At 39.4% G+C, this 12,397-nt stretch overlaps 1 protein-coding gene across 1 annotated transcript in view; it reads right to left on the reverse strand.

The window, feature by feature from the left end:
• The window catches only part of TMEM86A (transmembrane protein 86A), a 47,857-nt gene that overhangs the window by 33,931 nt on the left and 1,529 nt on the right, over positions 1 to 12,397 (reverse strand). The gene's annotated exons all lie outside the window — the stretch shown is intronic.

Below are 12,397 nucleotides of genomic sequence, written 5' to 3' on the forward strand. Positions count from 1 at the left end.
GATAATATATGATTCATAATAGATCCAGCAACAGAGATTTTAGCTACAAAAATCAGAGATGACACAAGGATCAAAAGAATAAAAGTAGATGGTGTAGAGTTTGAAATGAAAAGTTATGCTGATGATGTGGTTCTAACAGTCTTGGACCCCCAAAATTCACTACAGGATGTAATGAAACATATTGAAGAATTTGGGTCCTTATCAGGGTATAAAATCAATAAGAAGGCAAAAATGATAATGAAATTCTTACTGTAACAAGCAAAAGTATATAAGGAGTATAGAAAGTACAGTAGCCACAGATTTCTTTAAATATTTGGGAATAAATGTGACTGGGTTAAACTGTAATCTCTTTGAAAATAATTATCAGAAAACCTGCAGCAGAATTATCCAGCTGGAAAAAAAATTTAAATCTCATGGCTGGGAAAAATATCTGCAATCAAAATGAATGGACAGCCAAAACTAAATCCTATTTCAAATGCTACACATAAATACAGAAGAAAGAATACTGGTAGAGCAGCAAAGACATATCAACAAATTTATTTGGAATGGCAAAAAAACAAGAATAAATTTTAAAACATTACAGGTGAGAAAAACAGAGGGTTAACAGTTCCAAATATAAAATTATATTAACAAGCGGCAGGCCTGGGTTGGATTGCCAATGGAATTAAAACTTCAAAACAAACAATAGTAAAATGTGAATCAGCAGACTTAGATGAATGCTTACACAATTATGAATGGATCAAGGAATCAATTAAAATTATCATAACACAAACAAGACATTATATAATTAGAGATGGGCTTTTGAGAATATGGTTTACATGCCAGAATTTCTTGAACCCTCCACATTTTCTGCTAACATCCCCAACAGAAGTTTATCATGATAAGAATATGAGAAATAAAAGTAGCTTTTTAATGTATGGTAAATGCAAGATGTTAGAGATGAAGGAATCAACATTCAATGACTGCCATATTATCAATCAGTTTCAATAAAGATCATCTACATGAAAGGTAGAGCTCTAAGACAGAAGACTAGGTTCAAACAACTGATTATAAAATGAAAAGGCTATTTACTATGATGGATATATACGTTTTTAGGTCAGAAACAGAAGAAGAACAAGTAAAAAAAATGCAGAATTTCAGAGAGCAGATACATAAAATGATGAGCTTGCTGGGGGGGAAACGGTAATGACTGGGGAAGGCACTGGCAAACCACCCCGCATTGAGTCTGCCATGAAAACGCTAGAGGGCGTCACCCCAAGGGTCAGACATGACCTGGTGCTTGCACAGGGGATTCCTTTACCTTTATCTTAATAATATACCTAATTCTCAACATTGCCTTGTCAGGGTATACTTAAATCCAGAGATTTAAGCCATGGACAGATGAGTAAAATCTTTCTATAAACCTGAGAAAAGCCCCAGGATTGCAAAAAATCAAAAATCTTTTAAAGGGTGTAGTATGGAACACTTGTAGGATTAAGAAAAAGATGCCCTCGTTGGCTATCTCTAGACAACCACAACAGAATTGTCAGCATTCACATCTTTGTTTCCATCATGAAAAGGCAGGATCAGGACCCTTTCCAGGGCTGTTTTGGCCTTATTTGTGTCAGGTCTAGTAGCTACCTACAGGTGACTTCCCACATGAGATTTGTATAACTTACCCAGGAATGCCTACTTGCAGCTGCTCAACAACAGCCACCACAAGAAAGCCAGTGTGGTACAGTGGTTGGATTTTCAGACTAGGATCTGGAAGACACAGGTTTAAATCCCACTTTCATGTGAAGTTCACTGTGTGACTTTGGACCAGTCATACACAGCCTAACCTATATCATAGAATCATAGAATCATGGAGTTGGAAGGGGCCATACAGGCCATCTAGTCCAACCCCCTGCTCAACGCAGGATCAGCCCTAAGCATCCTAAAGCATCCAAGAAAAGTGTGTATCCAACCTTTGCTTGAAGACTGCCAGTGAGGGGGAGCTCCCCACCTCCTTAGGCAGCCTATTCCACTGCAGAACTACTCTGACTGTGAAATTTTTTTTCCTGATATCTAGCCTATATCGTTGTAACTAGCCTATATCAGAGGGCTGTTGTATGGATGAAATAGAGGAAAAGAAAATGATGCAACTGTTTTGGGACCCCATGTGCAAAAAGGCAAAAAATAAATGAAATAAATAAATAAGAAATGCAGATGGAGGTGTGAGGCATATAAAAGGCATGTTGGTAGATGGAAAGGAGAGAATGAAGCAAAAGAATGTAAGGATAGGATAATGTGAAAGGAAAGAGAAAATAGTGTGGCGAGGGGATACAGGGAGAAGTGCAGTACTCCCACAAGTCCTTGCAGGTTCCCCACTGTATAAATTGTCCAGGCTCAGCAGCTGACACCATGTAAATAGGCCACAGTTTATTTTATTTTTATTTATTTGAATGGTTTCATTCCCGTTCCCCCGCCTCACTATCTGTTAGTTCATAAAGGTTCTGTAATCCTGGGATTCAACTTTCTGGATACTGAAGAAACTCCTAGGGAAGGAGAACATAAATAATTTTTTTTTTCTAGCTCACCCTTCCAATACAGCTGAGGGCAACTGACAATATCATTAAGAACAATAATTTAGATAAAAACAAACATTATCTAGTCACCCCCAACCTATCACAGCAGGGGCGGGGCTCAAGAGTTTTCACAGCAGATTTTTTCCCTCTCCAGCTGAGAGAGCCCACCACTTCTTGATGGTTAGTTCACACCCCGACCATAAGCCTGATGGAGCAGTTCTGTCTTGCAGGCCTGGCCTCTTGAGTCAGAGCTTTCCACCTGGCTGGGGCCAGAGCCAAAAAAGGTCTGACCCTGGTCAAGGCCAGTTTCACTTCACGTGTCAAAGTGTGTGCTCCTTCCACAGATGGTTCTGCTGGATCCAATAGTAGGTCTTTAAAATGGATTATTTAACTCAGCCCAAGAGAAATGTGCTCATGAACATGAAGGTTATGTATGATAGCTGGTTGAAAGAGGAGTGGAACCTATGCTTGCTCCAACCCTGCTTTGTCATCCAAGGGAAAAGCTAATTTCAGCCCTCTGAAAAGTAAGAGCAGACTTCAAGGCTCCTGGGTGGCTGCTATGATAAAAGATTATGCATTCCAGAGATCATGTCACCCTCCCAGCAATTTGTTGCAATTATGAAGGACAGTTCTTGTTTTTCTTTAAATGCTTTTAGTATGGGTGAATGGATCTGTCCATGGGGGGAAATGTCAACTGGTCTACTTTATATAAGCTGTTATAATTGCTAAGAAAGGTTTTTTCTTCCTTGATCCTCTCCTCAAAAATATGGCCACCCAGACATTTCCTCATGAACTAAATTTGTTTATCACATAACACAGATGTGTTGTCTTAAATTGTTTAATTACAGGATTTTTATTTTACAAAAGCACCGTTCTTCTCTCTTTGTGCTAAGGTTGCCAACTCCAGGCTAAAAAATTCCTAGGGATTCAGAGATAAGGCCTCAGCAGAGTATAATGCCATAGAGAAGGGTTGCCAAGTTCTAGGTTCGGAAATACTGGAGACTTTGGAGGTGGGACCAAGGATGTCCAGAATTTGTGGCAAGGAGACCTCAATGGAGTATCACACTATGGAGACCACCCTCCAAAGCAGCCATTTTCTCCAGGGGAACTGATCTCTGTCTCCTGAACATGAGCTGTAAAACTGAGAGATCCCCAGGGGATCTGGCAAACCTACCAGAGTGTCTTCCCTTCAAAGCAGTCAGTTTATCCAGGAGAACTCTGTAGTCTGGAAATCAGCTGCAATTCTGTGAGATATCCATGCCCTTCCTAGATATTATGTTTCCAGTAGACTTGAAACATAAATTGACCTGGGAATGAAGGTTTCCAGCATTGGTTTGATAGGCAAAGTAAACCCTTCGCATGCTATTCAGCTGACATTTGTGATGTAACCTCAAGGCAACTGAAGAAAGCTAGAATTAAGAATCAAATATTTATTAAGGAGATGTTCATTCCTGAATGCTTTATATAGCCATGTCTTTGTTTTCTGTTTACCAGCAGAGGAACCTCTAGGTTACTTCATTCCCAATCTATGTTCAAAACAAATTTTAAAACCCTCTCAAAAGATATCTGTTTTCCTTCCATTTTGGTATTAAAAGGATAATCATACAAATGATGAACAACATAATTCATAGATAGCGGAAATAGATTTAGTGCCAGTACCAATCAAGGCTTGTTACAGGCTTTATAATCTCTATATCTGATATACTGCAGTTGTGCCCAAATAGTGGCTTTTTCACATTTCATTTTATTTGTATCACTTCCTGCTTTTGAAACTAATCTTTGTGTATTTTCTATAGGCATTTAGAGAGTTTTCTTAAAGCCCCTTGCAGAAGATTTCTATGTAAAGAGCAAGTATACTATAAAAGTGGTAGGTAGCTCTATTAACAAACATTTTTGAACATTTTTGAGATTGTTTAAGAGAAAAACAGTACACAGCATATTTTAGAAGCAACACTTTGAAATAATTCACCTAAACCTATATATTTCCCCCCTTTCTAGTTATATACTTAAGAAATCATATCACTGCAGCTACCTGAGATTAGATTGATGCACCTCTGTGTATTCTTTTCTTGCTCTGGAAGTATTGAGAAAATAATTTGAGGTTCTCTCTACACTACAAGTCTACATATTACTTTTATATTTATTTTATTGTCATAATAACTTCCCCAAAAGTATCTGTATGCCCTTCATCAGGTTCTGGTTCTCAAGTGGGAAATAGTATTATTATCTCTGTGTCCAAGACATCTGTGCCACAGCCAGGAACACTAAGGAATGCAATGTTTAGTCAAGTAGGCACTCTCCATACATGTGTCTAAGGCCTACAAATCCCCTTGTACTGACCCAGTAGCTGTCAATTCCCCTCTTTCCTTGATATAACATCTTTTTTCACATGATGTCACCGTCCCTCTTTTAGCAAGCACAAATTCAGATTTGAAAGCAGTGGTACATATAGGCAATTTTCAGTGAGGACCTTTCTAATTTGTCCATTTGGTAGCTTACTTTTCATTGCCCTTCAGCAACTATAAACCTTCCACTTGCCACATAGCAGCTCTTTCTTATTTTCATCTAGTTTCAAAAAAGTCCAGACATGTGCATAGAGCATATACAGTCTAAATACCATATGTTACCCTTGGTTGTATTTTGGATTAATACACAGTACTTCCTTAAGGACAGCTGTTTAAAACTTTTTGTTTGCTTTTGAAGGGGACCCCTCTGCTTGGATACATTATAATTCTTTTTAAAATATCCTTGTTTTCCACATGGCAAATCATGTGGCTCTTTCTGTTTATACTGAAAGCCATTTGTTCACATATGGTTCAGTTCTGTCATTGCAGTTCTCAAACTGCTTATGCTTATATGCCTCTTCCAGTTGGCTGATTATTTCAGCTAAAGACAGTTTACCCTTTGCTTCAATTTGGGATATAGCATTTTCATTTATTTTTTGCAAACAGATTAAAATTATTTATTTATTTATATTTATATACCTCCGCTCTCAAATGTCTCGGAGTGGTTTACAAAAATCCATAAAAAATCCATGAAAACAGTAAAATCCCATAAAAACCCTTTAAAACCCATTTAAACCCTTTAAACTCTTTAAAACCCATAGCTAAAACACAATATCAAGATGGCAGATAATAAAAAATATACCCCCCCCCACTCAGCAAGGGTCTATAACTCTCTATCTGGGAGTGAATCTCTTTGTCAGCACTTTGGAGTTGCTCACTTAAACCAAGCACTTAATCTAAGAGGTCACACAAATTGCCTCCTTTTGGCACTTGAATGCTAAATACTCTTTTGTGAATAGAGCTAGCTTTTCAGAGATGAATGAACATAAAGCCACTTTAATTCTGACCAGGCTGCTATTGCTGTCTGCATTTGTATGACTCTCAAAATATCTCTATCAGTCAAATATTTGAACAGGGCTTCTTGTGCCTTCTCATTATCAGATTCCCAGGTGTTTTGTTCTACCTGCTGGTCATCTCCCAGTCTGGAGTCTATAACAACATGCCACAATCCAATCTCTAGCAAGTGGCTCATCATCCTCTCTTTCCAAATTGGGAAGTTGCCTTCTGTCCAGTAGGCATTTATGCTGAGTGTTGCAGGAAACAACATTTTCCATTTCTTCTCTTTGCCCTTCAAAACTACCTATAATTTTGCAGCTTGAATGCTCCATCTGGACCCATAACCCTGTTGGCAGAGTTTGAATATGCAGAGAGTGCAGAGCATTGGGATACTTAAAGAATAAAATGGTCTTTATTCAGAAGAGAAACCACCATAGAGAGAGAGAAACATAATTAACCATACTAGCTGTTGTTTGCAGTCATTCTTTTGTTCAACAAGAGTTCTGGGGGCCTGCAGGGAGGAAGTGTACTTAAAAATAAGAAAGTCTCCTATTGAGCTAATCAGGAGATAATTTGAAGATCATGAGGAAATTCCTATCCTATCTATGCTAAATAAACATTTCCTCCAATGCCCCTGCAAGATACCTTTTTATTCTGCTCAATTATGCGCACTACAGATCTTGCATATTCCAAAACTCCCCAGGCTCTATCTCCAACTCTCAAACTGGATCTGGACACCATCCTTCACCAGTGGCCAGGGGAAACCTGGAAATCCCAAACACAGCCCTATGCAGAATGCATATCGGTAATTTATCTCATTGTTTATCAAAATAGAAAACCATGGTAGTAGACTCCAGTAGTGAAATAAAATTTCTACATAATTTGAAACCATGGGGAAAATATTTTCCCTTGAGTTTTGTTCAGTTGTGGGAAACAGAAATTTGGGGGAAATTAAAATATATGCAATACTTTCTTATAATCAAACCCAAATGTATTTTACTAACAACAGTACAAAATGCATAATTCATAATTTACCAGATGAAATTGTGCTGTGTACAGTACAGTCCTTAGTATATTTGAAATTGTGCTGTGTCCAGTGCAGTCCTTAGTAGAATTGAAGTTAATGAGCTTAGAAGCCCTCTCACTTAAACTGAGTTACATTGAAAGAACTTCAAGCTTAATTGCCTGGTATATTCAGTTTCAAGGGAGAGGAACTAAAGCTTCCATACTGTATCTTGCAAATCTACAGATAGATCAAAAAGAATATGTACCTCTGAGTCCTTTTCCTGTATCAAGACTGATAATGCCTAGCTATATTTGCCTTTCAGCCTTTCCCTGTGCCAAATTTTGCCAGATAAAAAGGGGTTACATTGTGGTTTACTGACTGTCATGCACACAGTTGTGGAAGAAATATCACTGTTTCCACTGCATAGACAGAACAGAGAGTATGACATTAGTGTTAGCCTTTTCATTGTCAGCTCATATTTCTCCAATGCTGACGCAGCTGCCTAGTTACCAGTTAGTCTCCAAATTCAATATAGGTGTTGATATTAGCTTTTAAAGCCCGTAACAGTCTAGGGCCCTCATACCTACAGAACCATCTCTCCCATTACAACTATCCATTCCACACTCCTTTTGGCCATCATCTAGAGGCCTCTTGTAGTTATCTGGCACCAGGGTGGCTTGGTTAGCTGTTACCTGACGAAATGTTCTTTCCATGGTGGCCCCTACCCTGTAGAATGCTGTGTCAGATGACACCCGTGCCCCATTGCATTCATTCATTCATTCATTCATTCATTCATTTTTCTATTTATATAACGCCGCTCTCAAATGTCTTGCGGGGGTTTACAGAATTCATAGAAACAATAAAATCCCATAAAACCCATTAAAAACCGTAATTAAAACACAATATCATGGTGGCAGATAATGAACATATAACCCCCTCCCCTCCCCCCATCCAGCAAAGGTCTATTACTCTCTATTGGTCTAGTTTACACAGGCCGTGCAAGGCTGAATTGCTTAGGTTGGTCTTTAGAGTTCATCCACTTGTTTGAGTTCTTGAGATAGTGGTATGGGGATAGCGCCATGTTCAAATAATTTAAAATTTAAAATTAATAAATAATTCTCCAGTTTTCTCCCCTGCAGGTTATTATGCATGATGATACATTTCAGTGGAAAGCCATGCAACTGGATGCTATACACATTTAGTGAAAAGTAAGTCTGAATGAGTTATACAGGATGGGCTCTCCCTAATAAGAGCACTGAGGATTGTAGTTTAAAAGCCAATTAACAAACAATCCATACCAGAATGGTCTAGTTAGGCAAGATTTGATGAGACTATAATTTGAGACCAGACCAAAGAAGTCATGGCCCTCAGTTTATTGAACCTCAGCAAGGCTGTTAAAGATAGGGCATTGTGGAAGTCATTGATTCATAAGGTTGTTGTAAGTCAGGGCATGTAACATACACAAAAAGACCGACAAAATGTTACAAGCTAAGCACGGTTGGTACTTGGATGGGAGACTGCCAAGAGAGATTGCAGATAAAGGCAATGGAAAACCACCTCTTCTTAATCCCTTGCCTTGAAAACATTTGTGAATTAAAGCTCAGCAAAGTCAGGTACAAAGCTTTCATTGTATTCATACATCTAAGTTTTATGAGATGATGATAGATTTAATGGTGAGGATCACAGACAGACATTCATCAACTACTGGTTGTAATAATTTTAGAGACATAGCAATGTTTGTTGCAGTAACACTAAACCAAAGATCAGTGACACCTTAGAGACTAATTTCATCAGATCCATGGAATGTATGGCTACATTTTTATACCTGGTTACATTTTCAAGTAGATGGCTTTTGTTTTTTGTTTTGTTTTGTTTGTTTGTTCTAATTCTAGCCTGTGAATTGTGTAATATATACTATCCACATTCTATTCTCTTCCAAGTAATCCAAGCATTTTTCATAGGATGCTGAAGTGGGCTTAATATCATGGCCAGAAGTATATTATCCTCTGTTTTGTTTGTTGTTTTAACACCCATCATGAGAAGAAGATCTAGAGAATTCAATCTGTGTTGCATGACTTTGGTTGGTCTTAATAGAAGATATTATGTGCCTTTTGTTTTTGGATTATGTTATGGGCCAACATGGCTACCTACAGTTTCTAAAGATCACTTATTTATTCAGTTGAGGGCTGGTATCAAATAGTTTAGTCGATAAACATGTGAGTGATGCTAGAAGTCCCATTTTGAAATCATCTCCATAGATGGTGTTAGACAACTCACTGGGTTGAATCCCACAATTCAATGATGGATAGTGCCAACAGTCCCAGACTTTTCCGTCTTTCCTATCCCCCCCCCCACCCAACAGTGAGCCCAGGAGAGTTTATTCCTAGGACCAAGATGCTGCAGCAGAAAGGGTGATTTCATCCTCTTCCCCTTATCTCTTCTGTTAGTGCTGCTTTGCTGATGGAAAGAGAGGGTGATTTCATCCCTGTTTTGTTGGAACAGACTCCTGGGATGAGGTGACCACAGCAGAGATCTGTGGTCCTTGTGTATGGCTGCTGATTTTTGATCAGGAGATTCTGGGAGATCTGTAGGTGGGTGAAATTTGGAGAGGGGAAGGAGTTCAGCAGGGATGTAATGCCATAGAGTCTACACTCCAAAGCTGCTCTTTACTGCAGGGGAAGTGATCTCTATCGTCTAGAGTAGCGATCCCCAACCTATGGGCTGTGGACCACATGTGGTCCATCGACTAACTGGAGGTGGGCCGCGAAGGACGCCCTCCCCCCCGTCCCTTTATTTCAGCCCCCCCGGCCCTTTACAACACACTTTGGGTGTCATTGTCTCCCATCACTTCCAGATGGGACTATCTCATTGCAGAGAAACAAGCTCAGGGTTCCCCTTGATTTGTCATTGTCATGAGTTAAAATTTCCATGAAAATAAAATGTTCCTTATATTCATTGTTGTGGCGTATCTGTATCTTATTTTGAAGGGAAGTTTAAACATTACCATAGCGACCACAGTCAGAGAGCGTTAGGGCAGTGGGCCTCAGTAAAATTGTCAAGCATTGAGTGGTCCCCGATGATAAAAAGGTTGGGGACCACTGGTCTAGAGATCACAGGGCCGCATTTTGAAATTAGTAACAATATCCTTACATCTATGGATCCCAGGATCCAGCTCACTATCTTGACCCTTCCATCTGCAACAACAACAACAACAACAACAACAGAGTATTGAATTACCTCACTGGGAAGTTCTAAGAATTTCACAAATAATATAAGTGCAATGTTTTGAAAACTGATAACAGATATGCCAAATGCCATGGCATTATATTTTAAACTCTTTAAGAATCTATGCCCAACCTGAGCTTCAATACCATACTATATATGAAACTTCTAGAAAATTGCTATCCAACTTTTCTTTGACACTTTTCAACGAAAGACTCCAAATCGTATTCAGAAATCTGGTTCCTTTCACAAACTATTCCTTTAGTCAGAACTCTTATCTTAATTTTGAAAAGCAGCCTTCTACTGCCACTGTTCAGTCCTTCTTGTATAACAATAACACTGCTAACCATCACTGAATTTCAGACTTCAATGAACAGAGATCACCTGTCAAGTAGCCTTTCTTCAGCTCTGCTTACTACTGATAAGTGCAACTTTAAATAGGTGTCTTGGTGTACTTCGAGGTTTAATAGGATTTTATTCCAGCATAATCATTCATAGACTAAAACCCACTTTGTCAGAAGTAATATAGCAAGTCCTCAGAAAAATAAACAGCACAGTCAAAGGTGTTGACTACCTTAGCAAAATGATAGGAATGGGCTATTACAGCTTTTGTAAATGGTCTCTGTACTTTTATACTTGATTACATCTCATCCTGTAGTTTCTGTATTTTAAGTATCTTTGTCTCTGTTTATTTATTCTCCCATAACCTCTAAGGGTTTCTAAATGGGTTATCTGCACCTGCAATGTATTGGTAAGCATGGCTTTTTTCCTCAGCTGCCTCACCATATTATATTCCATTCATGTACCTCTCAAGTTTTCCCTGGCGTTTCTCTGTTCTTTCTCAAACCAGCTTTGCTGTAAAGTTTCAGGAAAGACTGCAGTAAACCCTCAATGGCTTCTGCGTGGGTGGAAAATTTTGGATTTTCCCATCCACATGACAGTCATTTCCCCTGGTACTGCGCTGGCAGCTTCCATTTCTTCTCCCCTTCTGCTAAGGCTTTTATTTCTTGAACGATCAGCACTGAATGACATTAGGCTGATATACTATTATAAGACGTTATCCAAATTCCAAGGTTTAATCTATTTAAAAGAAAGGAAATCTCTAGTGAGTCCCTTCACTTGCAAAGATATAATGGGAAAGACATATCTCCATAACAGAAGACACTAGAGGCTTAAAAAATTGAAAGCTGGGAATTTAGACGATTGTTACATCAGTTGTTATAACATTATATTGACATAAAGATATTCCATTGCTGAGTTTTCCCCCTTAGATTTCTATACCGCCCTCCCATAAGGCTCAGGGCGGTTTGCACAAAACATAGGGATACACATCGTAATCATAATCATAACAACAACCATAACAGCAGGTCCCAAAACTGAACAAGGTATTATAACAGCTCACATTATAACAACAATTTCTAACATGAACACCTAAGGAGGCCGATTTGGGTTCAGGTCATGGAGGGGGTGTCTGGAAGACCAGCGGATGTTGTTGAAGCTTAAAAACGGCAAAAGCCCCAGGGACCCAGGGGAAGAGTCATGACTGCTGCTGGGGGATTGGGGCAGGGACAGTGCAAGGCATCCTGCCATGGGCAAGCCCCACTGGCACTGCACTTTTATCAGCAGCTGTGCCAGCCCCAGAGAAGTTTGCTTGGCCTCGACTAGGGCCGGGCCTTTTCAGCCCTGGCCCCAGCCTGGTAGAATGAGATGCTGGTTGAAGTACAAGCCCTTACGGAGCTTCCCAAGTCCTGGAGGGCTTGCAAGATGGCACTCTTCCACCAGGCATTTGGCTGAGGCCAAGGACCACCATTGCCATCAATGCTGGGCCTGCAGCCAGACCCCCCATTACTCCTCCACTTTGCCTGGTCAACTGCAATACACCTCACTTCCAGGCACTGAGGGTAGGGACATGGTACACTGATTGTTTTAATGTATTTTAAATTTGTAATCTATTCTACTGGTTTGTAACTTATTGTGTAAGGTGCCCTGAGACGGCAAGAAGAGCAGCCTATAGATTAAAGCATAAAAATAAATAAATAAATGGGGAATCCACACAAGCCCCGTGAAAGGTGTCTGTCTACATGGGGACCCATCACACACATCTGAAGAACTATGGTAGAATACAATCTTGTTTTTCTTTTAACGTGCCACTAGGATATGTGAAATAATGAGGGAGGTGTCCCTGATTCCATACAAAACACATTTACCTAAATTAAGGAGTCACTATCTTCCAATCCACGTACCTGGAATTTTGGAACAAAGCATCCAGAGTAGAAGACATG

Source organism: Paroedura picta, chromosome 2, assembly GCF_049243985.1.
Source record: "Paroedura picta isolate Pp20150507F chromosome 2, Ppicta_v3.0, whole genome shotgun sequence".
Lineage (NCBI taxonomy): Eukaryota > Metazoa > Chordata > Lepidosauria > Squamata > Gekkonidae > Paroedura > Paroedura picta.